Source organism: Apteryx mantelli, chromosome 5 (assembly GCF_036417845.1).
Source record: "Apteryx mantelli isolate bAptMan1 chromosome 5, bAptMan1.hap1, whole genome shotgun sequence".
Classification (NCBI taxonomy): domain Eukaryota; kingdom Metazoa; phylum Chordata; class Aves; order Apterygiformes; family Apterygidae; genus Apteryx; species Apteryx mantelli.
The window spans coordinates 30,041,954-30,058,016 of NC_089982.1; the positions used below are offsets into that span (position 1 = coordinate 30,041,954).

The 16,063-nt window shown below is 37.2% G+C and overlaps 1 long non-coding RNA gene across 2 annotated transcripts in view; it reads left to right on the forward strand.

Moving 5' to 3' along the window:
- Positions 1-1,792: 1,792 nt before the first annotated feature.
- The window catches only part of LOC106491918 (uncharacterized), a 488,135-nt gene continuing 473,864 nt past the window's right edge, over positions 1,793-16,063 (forward strand). For both annotated transcript variants that reach the window (XR_010884258.1, XR_001293830.1), the window contains exon 1: positions 1,793-1,858. This is a non-coding gene — a long non-coding RNA (uncharacterized lncRNA). The remainder of the gene's footprint in view (positions 1,859-16,063) is intronic.

A 16,063-nucleotide genomic window follows, 5' to 3' on the forward strand; every position in this document is an offset into this window, starting at 1 on the left:
TTTTCTTTAAAAGAGGATTTTTCACCAGCTCCCCGTTTTATTTATATTTATATATATATATATATATATATATATATATATAAAAATATTTCACTAATACTTTTTATTACATTGCCTGGGTAAGCAATAGAACAATTTCTTTTGAAGATTGCTATCACATTTGGTATTTAGGCCCTATGCTTATATAAATCCAAGCTAGTTTAAGCTTCAATCAGCTGAACAGCTGACGTCAGTAAATTGCTGATGTAACTGATAAATAGCGTGTAATTATTGAGCCATCTTATTACAAACCCGTCTCTCTAAATAAAGCAAGGAATCCTCAATTATGTAGGTGCTACAAATCTTGCGTGTAATCTGGGGGCTTGGAGCCATATTCCCAAAGGCTTTAACTTCCGTGTCGGACACCCGGTGGAACGCAGCTACCCGGATGCATGGATTTGGCACACTTCACCCACTCTTAGGACAGAAAGACGAAGTAAATAACATGGTAACTGTAGTTTCCTGTCCCTCTTTTTTTCTTCAGCCTGCACTGAGCCGTGTGCACTGTCCTCAGTCTCCGTCTGGACTGGGAAGGCTGTAAGCGTGTGGCTGTTCCGCGATAAAGAGTAGTAGGCGCTCGGGAGGCGTCACCCCGCTACCGCTGGGGTTTCTGCAGCGCGGGAGGTCCACGGCTCGCGTTGGCACCCCTGTGGCTTTGTGCGTGAGGCACCCCGGTGTTTACGTTGCGTGATGCCTCTGTTTAAGTGCTCGATCATTGCGCACGGTCAGAGTTAGGCAGACAAGTTAAAGCATGGAAGGGAAACTTAAGAGAACAGCCACGTAAACACGGGGCTACTGGTGCTGCCCTGCTCTTTGGTTTAAACCCTGTAGATTCAAGTCCTTCCTCTGGGAGGGGAGCAGCTTCTCTGCGTGAAGATGTACTGAAGTTTTCAACTTAATACGGAAACTGCTGAGCAGAGAAAGGATTTCTGTGTGGAGCAGAGGAAGAGCCAGGGGCCTCCCTCAGCCTCTGGAAAGGCGTAGAGTGCTGGCAGAAAAAATTCACAGCGCTAGAGAGAGCAGAAGCAGGAACCTGGCCCTTTGTCTGAAGGACGTGAACGTTGGCCTGTGTCTGCAGGACCAGTTATTTTAATCCAGTAACTTTTCAGTTTTACCTCATGCCTTTATCTAGCTTCTCTGCTTCTCTGTATTTGAAGGGTCAACAGAGTAGTTCCATTATTGTGTTGCTTTTGAAAATGGTGGGACAAAAATGGACTATACGTTACTATCATGATAGTGTATAAAATTGCTTTGCTAGAGCATTTCTTCCAGTCCTTTATTCATAATCAAAGCATTTTCAAGAGGCATAAGATACAGGCTGTTTTAGCCCTATGAGTTAGATCTGGTTGTGCTTTACTGGTTCGGAGAAGATTATAGTTAGAGTAGCTTTTGTATGCTTGTTCTCGATCGCTCTGCTGTTCATGACTGAATATGCATGGACTGTTTCCTTTCAAATATTTACTGGGTTGTCTGTTTTCATATGCTAAGTTTTTGTATGAAATAAGCAAGATAATTTTGAGAAAACATTTTAATTAGAGCCTCAGAGGCTATAAATATTTCACTATTTAATAAAATAGTGCTGCAAGATGTAAATGATTAAATGAAATGTATTTTAAATATTTTAACTTGCATAACTTAATTATGCACACTTTCACACTTCCAGATGGGACAAAACCTCGATATACTGCAGTCCATACTTTTTGTTTCTTACTAGGTGACTGAAACTTTTTTTTTCTTTTTTTCCTCCCAGGCATGATATTATAGGAAATAGTCTTTTTCCTGAAAGCTAAGCAAAAGGATTCAGCTTTTGGGAAAGGAGGTAGGTAACTTGTTCTCCTTTTTTTTTTTTTTTTTTTTTTTTTTTAATCTTCAGCTATGGCTTAATGATCTACAGAATGATGCAATCTCTTTAATTATCTTAGAGATCATAAAAAAATTCATGATATGTAATAAAGAAGCTGATAATGTGAAGCATCAGGGTTCAGGTAATATAATTTAGTGGTGTTGTGAATATAAGTCAAGTCTCATTTTACTTCCTCTTTCCCGAAAAGGTCAAGAATGACTTTTGTTTAAAATCTTGAATGCTTTCTATTTGAATACATTATGAAAATGGGAAATGATAGGAAGAAAAAATATGGTTGATGCAAAACAGTTAAAAATGCGTGTTTCATTAAGTGATGTAAAAAGATTTGTGTTGCAAGAGCAATACCGTTTTCACAGTTCAGGTACATCTGCATTCAATTTCTGATGATTTCCTTTCTGAACCACAAAGCTCAAGATGTCTTACTGTGCTGTGAGAATTTCATCAATACTGAACACAGCTATATATTTGCATTTTGGCAGTCTGGCAGGAGGGTCACACATTTATAATAAGTAGAAAGTGGTTTGATTGTGTTCTCCCTCCCCCCTCCCCCCCCCCCCCCCCCAGCAGGGAATACTACATGAATAGTTTTGATAGTGTGTGTGTGTGTGTGTGTGTGTTTGGTTTAGTGAAAAACTTTTGTGAAACTGAACTGCAGACCCTGCTTTAAAGCATAGTCAGTGATGAGAGAACAGAGATTTCCAGTAAAAAAATCAGATCATGAAATAAGTGACAATAGAAATAAAGGTAGAAGAAAGAAATGTTGATTATGCAAAGCAGATAAATGAAAAGTAATAAGAATTGATGATTTGGGATCTTGAGCATTGCTTATGGTCTATTTATGTTCTTAGGAATTTGATTTACTTTCTTTCTATGCCACTGAAACAGGAGATCCATCAATATCAATTGATCAGTGCTTTTCTGTTTTTGAAATTTGATGGACTCTCCCTCCACTTGCTTGCAAAAAAACAAATTGCACCCTGTTAGTGTGTTCTCTGGGGGAAGTCATAATACTATTTGAGACCCCCTTCCTTCCCCTTCCCCCCCGGTGGAATAGAAATGTGTATTTTACAGTTACATTTTGATAATAGAGCTATACAACTGATGTTTACATTATTACTTGTTGCTTTAATAATACGCATGCAAGATGACAGAGGGAAAAACTAAACCTCATATGGATTCTTTGACATCACATGTGATTTCTCAAGTGACATTTTGATATTAACTTCTAGAATTCGTACTGGTTATTAATTAAGAAATGGCACTACCATCAGGAATTCTGAAATGGATAATTTTATCCACTGTTCGAAACAGTAGCTGTGAGCTAACTGAAAAAAAGCAGAATTTAAAATCGAGTTTTCTTTTTAAAAGCAAAACAACCTTTTGTTTAACTCATGTAGTTCATATCAATGAAATATTATGCCAATGTTAGGTGTAAAGATACTGTGGATATAGAAGAAAGCTGAATATGTATTCCTTGCTTAAATTTATATCTTAATGGGTGTTGGCAACTGAATAGTTGAACACGAAAGAATAGTTTTTTCTGTCCAAATCTGTTGCATCAGGGTCTGAAAAAAATGTGTAGAGGCTGCTGCTGCTAAATACCTGCGCTTCATCTGTGGGCAGTAAAATGTTCAGAGCGACAGAGGCAGACTGAGTTAGATATAGAAATACATGACAATCAGAGTGATATTACAAAGAGAAGCATAAGACAGGTGGCAGCACTTACCTGCACCTGCCTTGGACAGATGAACAGCCTGTCTTTTGAATGTTTGTGTTTCTGGAGAGAAAGATGCGTGGAAGTTCAGGTACGGTTGACTTTTTTTAATGCTCTGAGACACACATTATAATAACTCCACTGAGGTCAGCAGAACGGCTTGCTTGCATCAGCTGGATATGATTTAAATATTTAAACCTCAGAAACCCTGGCTAATATCTCTCTTAGGAGCTTTTTAATTGCCCAGTGTGTTTGTAGTGTTTAAATCATTACAGTGGTATTGTCACATACAATCTAGATATGTAAGGCTTTTATACTGTCACGACAGAACTGTCAGTTCATACTTTGTAACCTTACAATAGCTCCATGTTAGGATGAATGGTCTCCAGTAGAAAGGGGAAGAACATAGGATGTATCAGAAAAACGCTTCCATAATGGTTGGACAGATAAAAAAAATAGGATAAGAAGGAAAATATTATGACTTTAGTCCTATGAATCATAGTGTTGCAAGTGAACAGATGCCCTGCAATCAATATAAGAAGAGATGGGTATTTAATTAAAAAAAAAAAAGCTTCAGCTAAAAATAACATCTATAAAATTTGTGTTGATATCACAGCAGAAGCTTTTGTTACATGGTAGCAACTTAACTCTGTTTTGGCAAAGTATTTTGGAAAAGCTGGGTAGGGACAGCACTATGTGAGCTGATGAGCGCTTTGTCCTGAAAGGGGCCCATTAGCTTCACTTGAATTTGGGGTAAGTTTCCTGCGAATTCAAAGAATACTTGTTGCTGTGAGAACTCTAGAAATCCAGATCAGTATGAGCTGTGTCAGCTCACTGACAAGACTGAGGATTTGTAGGCCCTCAGGTGTTTTTTCTTTAAACTTGGCTAATACCAACCCACGGAGCAGATGGAATGAACTTCAACCTCAACTGAAATGCCTATTTCCAGTCTTGAAAAAATAAAACCATTCATATTTTCTTCTTAACTGTAGCTCCTGTCACTTCATATTATTGCCATAAAAACTTAAAATAGAGCCTTTTGTCCCATGATTAGAAATTTGTAATTCTTGTCTTGTGGGAATAGAATATATCAAAATGACAACTATGGGCTTGACCTGCCATGCTTGTGATGTTGAATATGCTTCTCTGAAGTCAATATCTGGATCACTGGAAGCTGTAAAAAGTCAATTGCAGTCAACCTTGCTGGGGTGATTTACTTGTACTGAGAAACCTAACGATTAAGAGTTCTGCCCTTGATTTCCAAAGAAATAGGGTACGAGTTTAGTGAAACCATTTCCTTTCCTATTCAGCTCCATGCGGTTTACTTCTAAGCACTGTAAGTCATTCGGAGAGATTGTGGTGGGCTGGGTTTGGAAGTTGGTCTGTGCAAGGTAGGTCCGAAGCCGCTGGTGAATGATGAGAAAGTGCAGTGTGGTGGTAAATTGGTGGAGCTGGCTGCCTGACTGAGGACTGGAGAAGCGAGGTGGCCGAAGGAGCTTTGAGAAAACACATGGCTACAGCAGACGGGCAAAGTTAGTGTTTTGCTGCACAGTTTGTTCTAGAAGAGTTTAGGAAATCTCTAAAAATGGATTTGGCCTTCTCTGGGGAGAAGCCTGGGAAAGAGGATCAAACTGCAGCGCCAGTCAAAGAAGTTTTAAGCTAAAAGAAAAAAATGAATTGTAACAAATCTGAGGATAATACAATATTACTGAAGAGTCTTCAAGAAATTAAAAAATGAAGTGGCTGAGCGAGCGATTGTGTAGTGTGACCTGGCACTTAGATCAGCCTCGATATCAAAGCAATGAAAGGTGGCAACTGCAAGAGCTTTTTTTTGTTGTTGTTGTTGTGATGCTACACAGCAGGGTGCAGTTCCTGTTGAAATCTCACAGGATGTGTGCTGGAAGCTGTGCTGGCAAACCTTCATAAATAATCTGGGAAAAAAAGGGGTAAATAATAACATGACAGTTAAATACACAGCTGTTCAGTCAGCTTTCTATTTGACTTTCTGAAGAATGCTCATCTGATGTGACTTAAAGGCATACAGAACTACAGTATTCATAAATGCAAAGTAATGCACTTAAGGACAAGATAAAACAGCTGCATTGACAGATACTCAGTGTTGGGCTCTAATTTAGCTCTCAGCACTTAGGAAACAAAGCTTGGAATCGTATTAAAGAGCCAAAATAGGTCCAGAATAGTGAAGAACAGCAACATGTGGAAGAGGAGAGATGGAACAAACTGGCTCTTCAAATTATAAGAAATTTACAGGAGAGGTGAAGGATGATGGAGACTTAAAAAATCAGGAGTATAGAAAAGGTGAATAGAGAGTGATTGCTCGCTGTTTCTTACAGTGCTAGTTTGAAGAGGCATCCAGTGATATTATTCAAGCAGCAGCTCTGAAGTATTTAAAAAAAAAAAAAAAAAGTTAGTGGTTTAAAGTCATGGCTTCTAGAGTTGGGGAGACCGAAAAGGTAAGAAAAATTTCAGGAGAACCATTGTCCATTAGTGGCTGTTAAACACATTTTCTAAAGAAGTGATTGTCAGATGTTCATACGGCATTGCAGGGAATGATCTTTCTCTTGGCAGGTCATGTGCGTCCTCTTTTTCATGCTCTCTCTGAGCAGCCGCTGTTGGATGGCAAATGACCAGGCAGGTGCAACCCTGGTCTGACTGTATGAGGCTCTCTCCATTCATGTTTTTGATCTGTCTTTTAAAATTTTGGCTTCCTGAAGAACAAATGCAGTAGAGCAATTTGTTCTTTAATCAGGGGAGCTTTCAGAGTTACAGCTGACGAGATGCAGTTGCTCAAGGGCACTGTTTAAAGGAAAGTAAGGCCTGGCCTTCAGCAGGAGGCAAGGATCTGGTCCTTTGGACCTCCAGCTGATACCTTGGTATCCAAGTGTCTGAATTCCCTCAATAACGGCGTATGCAGTGGAACCCCTCGGATGAAATGGAAGCTGAAATTAAAGCCATGTTAATTGACTGGTGAGAAGGGAAAGGGCTGCGGTTATTGGACCTGGCAGGACCGAGCACCTCGGATCCAAACGGAAGTGATTGTGGTTGAGCGTGAGCCGCGCTGGTTGCGACAGAGCAGCTCACCGCTGTCGGTGTCTTAGTGCTTCGGCTGTCAGAAGGTGCCACGTACCTTTAGATATAGGCAGCAGCTGAACCAAAGTTTCCAAAATTGTGGTAGTGTTCAAATGCTGGGCTTTGTCATCTAAATGGTAGTTCAGTGCCTAATGTCCTTTCTGGCTTTATCCCTGTATACTAAATAAAAATCTTTCTCTAGTTTTCCAGTCTTAATCCTGTCTCAAAAAATACTGAAAAGGAAACTTCCTAAGGCTACAACTTTTTATTGTACTTAAGGATAAATCAGAACATATGAATGGTAACTGTTTTGTTTGTCTCCAAGCTTTAAATGTATTTTCATTTACAATTGTTATTTCTGTTGTCCTTCTGTGGTTTTCCTGGCTAGTTTTAATACTTAAAAATCCCTCCCCCCCCCCCAAAAAAAAAGAAAAAAAAAAAAAAGCCCCAGGCCTTCCCCAAATGTTCTGTAAAAGATTAAAACAAGCAATCAGATACCTCTCAGAGGGTAGTATAGTAGGCAGGTACAAGGCACACATAGGGCTAGCCTACCTATAGGTCTTTCTTTCATGTTCACACATTTTCAGTGTAGGTACTGGAGCCAAGTTTAACCTTTTCATATCAGGAATCAAATTCTCCATGCCTGTTGAGGTTCTTTCTAAGGGAAACTGGAGATTTTTTTATTATTATTATTAATTACCCTGCTATCACTTTTGACTTACGTAGAATGACTTGTCAGTTAACTTCAAAATAAGAAACTCTCTTAAACATCTAATTTTCTCCATTTATTATAGACCTGTTTGAATCTGATAATATGTCTGCTGTCATTCTATGCAGTTGTATTTATGAGAAATGGCTTTTCTGTAGTCTTCTAAGCAGCTGTTTCTGAACATCTGTAATAATGTTATGAATTTGTCTGATGACTGTATTAGGGTGGGGAATTGCTGGTACTAAGTAAGTTTTAGAATTAAATTGTGTTCTCAGTTACAGCTGTAGAAAACTGTAGTAACATCAGGGATATCAACACTACTAATATAACCTGTTTTTACACCATAATAAATGAAAATATGCTTTTGGTTCTAAGATTTGTTAACTATGTTAACACAGTTTTAAATTGAACCATTTTATTACCTTTTGTAGACCATTCCTTCTCTGTATACAATTAACATATGTTTAGATATTGCTTATTGATTTTTTTTTAATAGTTTATATTATGTAGCCTTGATTCAAATAAATAAAAAAATTCCACACAATTTATGTAATATTCTCCTGAACCTTGTGGTTTACTGTTGTAACATTTACAAAGTCTATTTTTCTGACCTTATACGCTAACTCAGGCTTTTGTCTAGAGGCCTATAGAATAAATGTTAAGCACAGGTTTATGCTAATATGCACATTAGTTTGCAAGCTAAATGTTAAGGCAATACTTCAAAAGGAGAAAGTAGAATCAAAGGAAATATCATCATGATGGAAAAACTGAACAAGCATACACAGTGTAATACATCAGTTTTCTTTTGTTCTGCCTAATTGTACTAAAGAAAGGCATGTAACCTTTAATGTACAGACTCTACTATTCTGTCTGCAGTGAGAATTCTACTTTGTAGTATTTTTCATTTTCCAATCTTCTAATAATCAGAACAAGGAAACTATATTTCTTTATACTCTAGACCTGAATAACTAAAAAAAAATTATTTTAATGGTTGGAACATATGTGGGAAAACTTTTTGTTTCAAAGTAATTATATTAACTACTGTTGAAAAGGAAACAAAATCATTAAAATAGATTTGCTGTTGTATTGAAACTTTTTCAAAACATGTACTTCAAATATGTCTTACAAAGTGCAATCAAAATTTTGTCCTTCGTACTCATTATATATTTTTTTCAGATGTGACTGATCTGTTTAAAAAGGCTCATTGGATGGAACTTTCAGGCATACACATTTTAGTCACGCTGGAAACTTTTACCTAAAACTAATTTAGATGGCGTCCTCAGAATATACAGTCTCACAGTAATAGAATAGTAATAGTATATAATAATATAACCTCTTTTTCATCAGAAAAGCGGTTTTAGATATCTTATTTCACTGTATTCACTAATTTTGCACTTTGATTAGTATTTTTTATTCAGTTGAGGTGGAGTAAACTTAGACCATTCTGACGCTGACTTATGCTAACTTGTGTTTAGAACTTGTGTTATGAACTTGTGTTCATAATTCTCTTTTGGTATATTTTATGCTTGCCTCTACCTGTGGAGCAGTGAAGCTGCTGAGTAGCCATGCAGCTGCTCCCGACATAAAGTTGTTCTACTTGATTTTCCGATAGCTCCTCCCTTAGGAAGGTGCTGTGGAGACCTTCAGATCAAGCCTGCAGAATAAAAGTCACAGAAGATCTAGATTCTGTATTCAGACAGTTTTAAATGATTAGTCCTCTAGTGCATAAACCTGAATCTCAGTTTCTGAAGAAGGTGTTTTTTTTTTTTTTTAATGTGTGTGAAGAAGTTTGTAGAAGCTGGGAGTTGATCAGTAGCTGGTTTCCCTTGCAGTTCAGGGTGACTTTTATTTATTTATTTATTTATTTATTTGCGTTTGCTGCTGTGCCACATGAAAGTTGTTTTCACGCATTTCCACTGAAGTTAGATGCCTGTTAAGACCTGGCCCAGCTAAATGCAATCTTGTGTAGCAAAAGGACAAAGCTGGTGCGTACCTGTGCGCCGTGGCCCTAGAAGAATCAGTGTCCTGCTCGCCTTGGAAGGGCCGTGTGGTATATAGCTGACTGTGCCAGCACAGTCATGGGAAAGCGGGCTGTTTGTGTCCCCTGATGTTCATGAAGGGCATGTGCCAAGGAGCCCAAAGCTGATGAGCCCCCACCTTGGGCAGATATATGCCCACAAGTATTTTATAAACACTGTATGATGTGTTGGCCGGAAGGTATGCCCCAAAGTGTGCCTCACATGAGGCGAATTTATGCCATCGTGTTGGGCCACCTCATGCGGTATGCAGTAGCTCCTGGTGGAGTAAAGAAACTCATCCCACAGCGTCCCTGGGACAATCTCCATTTGTATCCTGACGTGCCTATTTGATGGAGTGATACTAGGACGTTCTATGAAATCCTGTCATCTTTTCTGCTGTTACTTGTCCTTTTTGCATGCACATGTATTTTTTCATACAGATGCGTATTTTCACACGTGTATTTTGTTTGAACGGTTTGTATAAAGCGGATAAAGAGAAGGAAGGAGATTACGATATCTGACTGAATTTAATTTGAGCTGAGGATTATTCTGCTTTAAATAAAAAGAAAAAACTCCTCACATCTGAGGCTGACCTTCAGTTATAATCTGCACTTGTATCTCCAGATGTTATCATAGTCTGATTTTCTTTCAAGAACTTCTTACTGGTACAATGCTTTCATGGAAGATGCTCAGCCCTTTGGCGAGAGTGTATAACTTTTCTTCCTTCTTTCGTAATGATATTAGCAAAAATAGTAATGTTGTATATTTACACACATGCCAAATCCTTGGCTTAATTTAGGCCTAAACCTACGAAGTGAATCATGCAGCAGATGTTGCTTTTCTGTTGCATGCTGAATTCAGGCTGACTAGAACAGGTAAATAGGTAAGACTAAATACAGGTTCTCCCCATCTTTCTTCCTCCCCCTTCAAGCTGTTCTTGTTTGTGTGGTCTTAGCCCTATAAAGTCATAATAGAATACTGTCCTAAGCTATAGTATTTAATAGAATATGGTTATATTACAAGCTAAGAAGAAACGAAAAACATTCAAGATTTTATCACATCACTAAAAGGTATAACTGAAAATGCAGTGGAAATACTGTATTCCGAATTTTAAAACAAGCTGATCTTTTATACTGTGAGGGATCTTCAAATTAACTGCAATATGAATATTTACTAGAAAAACATAGGGGAATGTCAATATGTTCAGTAATTTATTAATTATACCTGCCTCCAGAATTCTAATTTCTTCTACAGAGAATGTTTTATTATATAAAGTTTACTGAATATACAGGTAGATTTTCTTTCAACTTCTCTTTTCCTCTTCATTCTCTCATATATGCTTATTGCCAATCATAATGTGCTTAATATTGAGTATTTATAAACAAGTGCAAAAATTATGCAGGCATCGAAATTATCATCATTTAGGCAGCTGATTTAAGCAAAACTCTTAAGCACATACTTACCTTTTAAGATTGTATTTAGCTGGAGTTTGAGTGTATTAAAAGCTGAATAGCTTTGCATTATATTCTCATAGGCTATTGTTTGCTGCATATTAAGTTAGCTGTTACAATACAATTATAAGGTGTACACAAACAGACTGAAGAGCCCATGGGAAAAATATTTGGTGTGTAAGGATAAATTACTTTCTCTCCTAATTTTTCACAGAGTAGCTTGGAGATAGTGGAATTGTTATGTCTTAAAGACACTGCAGTTGAAAACAATTTGCATATATTCTATATATGGGGATGATACCAGGAAAAAATGTAGGAATAATATCTTTTTGTCAATGCAGAAACGAACATCTGCCCCTTCATAAAAGCAAATGAGATGTTTCATGCAGTATATGACGCAGGTAATACACTTACAAAATCAAGCCTTATTACTCTATAGTATTCACTGATCAACAGTAAAATAGTTAACAAAAAGAGAAGTTTAACTGCAATAATTAGTTGTCAGCATCTCAAACACTGCTAGAGTTAATCAGAACATGCTTTATTTGCTAGAGCTGTTGTTTCAGGCTATTTAAATACAAGCAGTATTTTACTGGTTACCGTTCATCTAACTTTAATGCTTTCTTACAGCTCCGTGACTGGGCATCTTACTCTTCCACAAAAATGTCTTCTGTTTCACCGCTTTTATTTTAATTGTCTGATTCTTGAGTACAATCAGGTGCCCCAGGATGATTCGGCTTGTTGTGCCTCAGTCCTTTGATTCAGTAGAGCAAAGGAGGGCTAGGAAAGGGCTGCTGCATCCAGGAATATATGGGGCATCCAGGGATCCACTTCTGAATGGAGGGAGCTTGCAGAAAGGAGGAAGGGGACCCTCGAGCATTAGGGCTAGGTCAGTCAGCTCGTACAAATGAGTCAGGTGGATCTGTTTCCTGATAAAAATGATGGGTAAAAATGTGAAATAGATACTTGTTTGGGACTTCAGGTTTAAATTCTAGTGTATGGTCAAGTAAGTTGCACATGCTTCTAAAATAGAAAAGGAAATATGTTTCCTTTCTATGGCTAAAATGAGCTTTTTTTTTTTTAGGTATGTTTTCAGTTTTCAATTACATTTATAACTTTCCTCACAACTTCAATTTTATTAAATCTAATAATTTTAGAAATAAGTTATTTACTAGCTAAATTTTTCACTTATTAATGACACTGTGACTTGGTAGTAATCAGTGTTGCATCTTTTTTTAGAAGCTGTTTTCATTCTGCTGATTAATGTATTCTATCAGAAAGAGTCTAGATTGTGTCTTATCTCAAAACCATGTCATTATGAAGCATTTTAGTGAGGCTATGCTTGCTTTCTTTAAAGGCTATTTATACAACAGTTTGCTTCGAGCTTCTGTTCCCTTCCTACTAGAACACACAGTCTCTCTCAGTTCACTCCCCCATCAGATTTGTAGACTTCTTCCCGTCTGCTTTGCTTGCACAGCTTCTTATTCCTTCATTACTAGACCTATTTAGACACCATGTGCATTAGAGTCAGGCTGCACTGGCTGGTAGTGTTCTTTCTTTAAACCTTCAGCTGGACAGCTTTTTGTTTGTTTGTTTGTTTTGTTTTCTGCTTTGATTCCTCCAGGAGCTTCAAAGGTTGTCCCCCTTGTCCCCTCATGCTAGGAGAAAGGCAGGTAATGAATGTACATCCTATTCCCAAAAAACAAGGTGCATGTGTCTGGGCTTCTCTTTTGGAGGATGCTTCTCCTATACTAGTCTCTATATTGAAACTTAGAGGAAAAATGCTAATAACATATCCCCCTTGTGATTTCTACTCTTGGGGAAAAAACAATGCATGATGTTAGCTGCAAATGTACAATGCAAAATTAGGGGAGGGCAAATCCCATCTCTTGCACTGACCTATGTTAGGAACGTTTCTCAATGGATGACATAGCTGACTGTCTTCGTACTTAAGTAATTTTGAAGTTTACAAAACAGGTGAGATTGGGAAGCTTGGAATATTATTTTTAACAGCTACATTATAAAGTCCATTACTCAAAGAGCATTACTAAGTAAGGTAGCGGTGCTGACTTCCTGCATTAGGCTTTTCCCACTGTTTCTGGATCTTAAATGCTCTCACCTGTTTCATGACTGAAGTTGGCAATAATAAAACTATACATGGGGCCAGTGCAATTAGCAATAGAAAGAGATGAGATTTGACCAGATCAGTGAAATGTTTATGATTCTGTCAGCTCATAATACTCAATAAACCTGTGTAGGAAAAATGTAAACTTTTGTCATCATTTTGTTTTATGTCCACTCTGCCTTTTTTTTTTTAATCACAAACAAATTAATCACTGACTTAATGGCTTAATCCTAAAGGAAATTTGTGCCTTGTCATGGAATAACTGCTGGTCTAAATAAACATTAAAAGCATTTGGTATGAGGTTATGAGCTGGAATATCTCTGGCATCTCTGTAGGGGTTCTTTTTCCCAGGGTAGATAATCCGTAGCCACTCTAAGCTACCTCCACCTTCTCTGCTCTGCCTACAGCATAAAATTGCAGTAGCTTTCTTTTCTGTAGTGCATTTAATTCCATCTGGGATAACAATTAGAAATTGACTTGAAAAGAATTTTCTACAAGAGAGAGTTTGTTGACAATTTGAAATTTTATGTCTGTCAAGCTTCTAGAAGTTGTTTTTAGCTTCTTTTTTTTTTTTTTTGTTAAGATCAAATAATGAGGAGATAAGTTCTGTGTTTTAGAGGTTGTAATAAAGAGATTGTATAACAAAATTAACCTGAATTTAGGAAATGTGTTAAGGGCTTTTCAGTTGTGCACCTGGAACAAGTGTTAGAAAATAGTTGAGGATTTTCTTAATTTCTGGCAGGTGGGATCTGAATGATAAACAATTGCCTGCAGATCTTTGCAACAAACCTCTGTGCTCGAGGCAACAGATAAAACATTTGAGTAAGAATTCCCATAGGTGGAACTAGAAGTGGATCTCTCCGGTTCCCAAACCAGACTTCTGCCACTTACTTAAAAGGCAACTATTTTGTTGGCCATCTCCTGGGTTCACCAAGTCATTTGTTTGGCACTGATGCGAACATAAATTGGATTGTACCTCAGCCTGGCAATTGCAAGCCATGTCCTATATCCCATGGCCTTACTGTTAAAGGGCTGCTTGATGCACATGCTCCATTGCATACGCTGCTCTGTGTTTGGTCTAGGTCAAATCTCGAACACATAGTTGGTACTCGAGTTGGTGTTTAACTAGTTTGCCATTGACAACTGAGCGTGGAAGCTGTTGCTTCTGCCTTGTGTAGTGTGTTTGCACAGGGGTACAGTCTTATTTGTGTAGCCTCGTCGAACTGTTGGCTTTGCTGCTTTTCTCTGAAGGAGATTGTACGCATTAAATTCTCCTTAACTCAGTCACCTCTGTGCAAAAATATGTAGATGCAAAAACGTGCATATACACAGATGTGTGCATTAATAAGTATAGATAAAGTATGGGCAGTTAAAAAAACCATGGGAGACAGTGGTTCATGATGCATACAGGGGCTCTTGTTCTTCCTCACGTTCTTAAGCGTACACACTTAAGCGCACTATTGTAGGTAGAGCCATTGAAAATAAACATACATCTGGCATAATGACTTCTGGCAATTCTGAACTATTATTAAAGAAAAAGGATGGATTACACATACTGCATGAGTTGTTCATTTTCATATCTACCCATGTCTGTCCTGGCTGCAGGAACTGGATATCTAATGGAGTTGCTACTTGGTTTATGGAACACTAGTAAAATCTAATACCTTTATCACCTATCTCATGTAGGCATTATAGACTCCTATATGCTTTGGCATGGGTATCGGTGTTTACAGTTGGTAGCAGCTAAAGGAGAAATTATTGTCTGCTCTATAAATGATGGTGGAATCTATCCTGGACTAGGAAAACAAAATATATGTCAAACATGTAAATAATCATTTTACATATAAGCATAGACGTGTATATTTTATTGAATATGTTTGTTAAAAGAGAATTATGCAGTGCCCAGGTAAACACGTCTGTATATGTTTAGTATAAGTTGCAAATTCTGGTGACCATATAACATAGACTATTGCTATTAAAAGATGCACAGAATTTCAAGGCAAAGTCAGGACAAGGCCTTGATGAACTTGCTACAAACCTTTTAACAGTGTTATTGAAAGTGATGACTGTGTTCCTGTAGGCCTAGTTGTGGTACTGAACTCTGAGGAACCTGTAATATCTAACACCTGTTAACAACTAAGTAAACCTCAGCACCTATCTGCATGTGTTTTCATGTAAAAGAAGCTACTGATAACCAGCTAAATCTAATACTATGAATTCATAACCATCTAAATGTTGTTCAGTTTCCTAGTTTTATTTTTTTAGGGTAATATGTTTTGCCTATCAAAATGAAGAAGGGTTTTAACTGTGGCTGTTATCACTGAGGCATATGGGGAAACTAAGGAGTTAATAGCTAGAGGCACCCAAGAGTGCTGTACTACACTAACTTGTAATGTTTCTTCCTATATGTTTGTAAAAAAAAAATTAGGAATTATTCTATTAATTTGCTAGTGCCGAGGTCATTTATATAATTTCTTTATGTTAGTATTAATATATTTATACATACTTAAATTTCGTGTTACTGGGTAGCTGATTCAATAAATAAAATCCATGTTGTGCTGAATATGTTAAAGAAAATATTTTTATAAACAAAGGTATTATAAAATCATTCTGAAAGGCCTGACAGTAATCCTACATAAGAACCATTCCTTTTCTTGATTTGTGTGGGAATGCCAAAGCTTTAGTGCTAAGAGGGTTCCTAAACCTGGTATTTAAAAAATGTCTTAATAAACTAAATGCTATTTCAAAATTGACTCTGCATGCAAAGTAGTATTGTAATTTCTGTGTTTTAGAAAGCTGTGAATATTCAAAAAATTTTTTTTCCTCTTGGAAGATGTCCTGTGTTTCTGCAGCTGTTTAGAATTCCTTTATCTGAAAGGTACAACTAAGAACATTGCCACCAAACTTTTCCAAAATGGGTTCAATTACCAAATACGATTTTTTAAAATCTCATTGATTCTGACAATGAAAATGAATTTCATTCTCTTAAATGCATTTCTATTCTAAAAAATATTATAATTAAACTTTTATATACTTTTGACAAATGCTGGGATGGC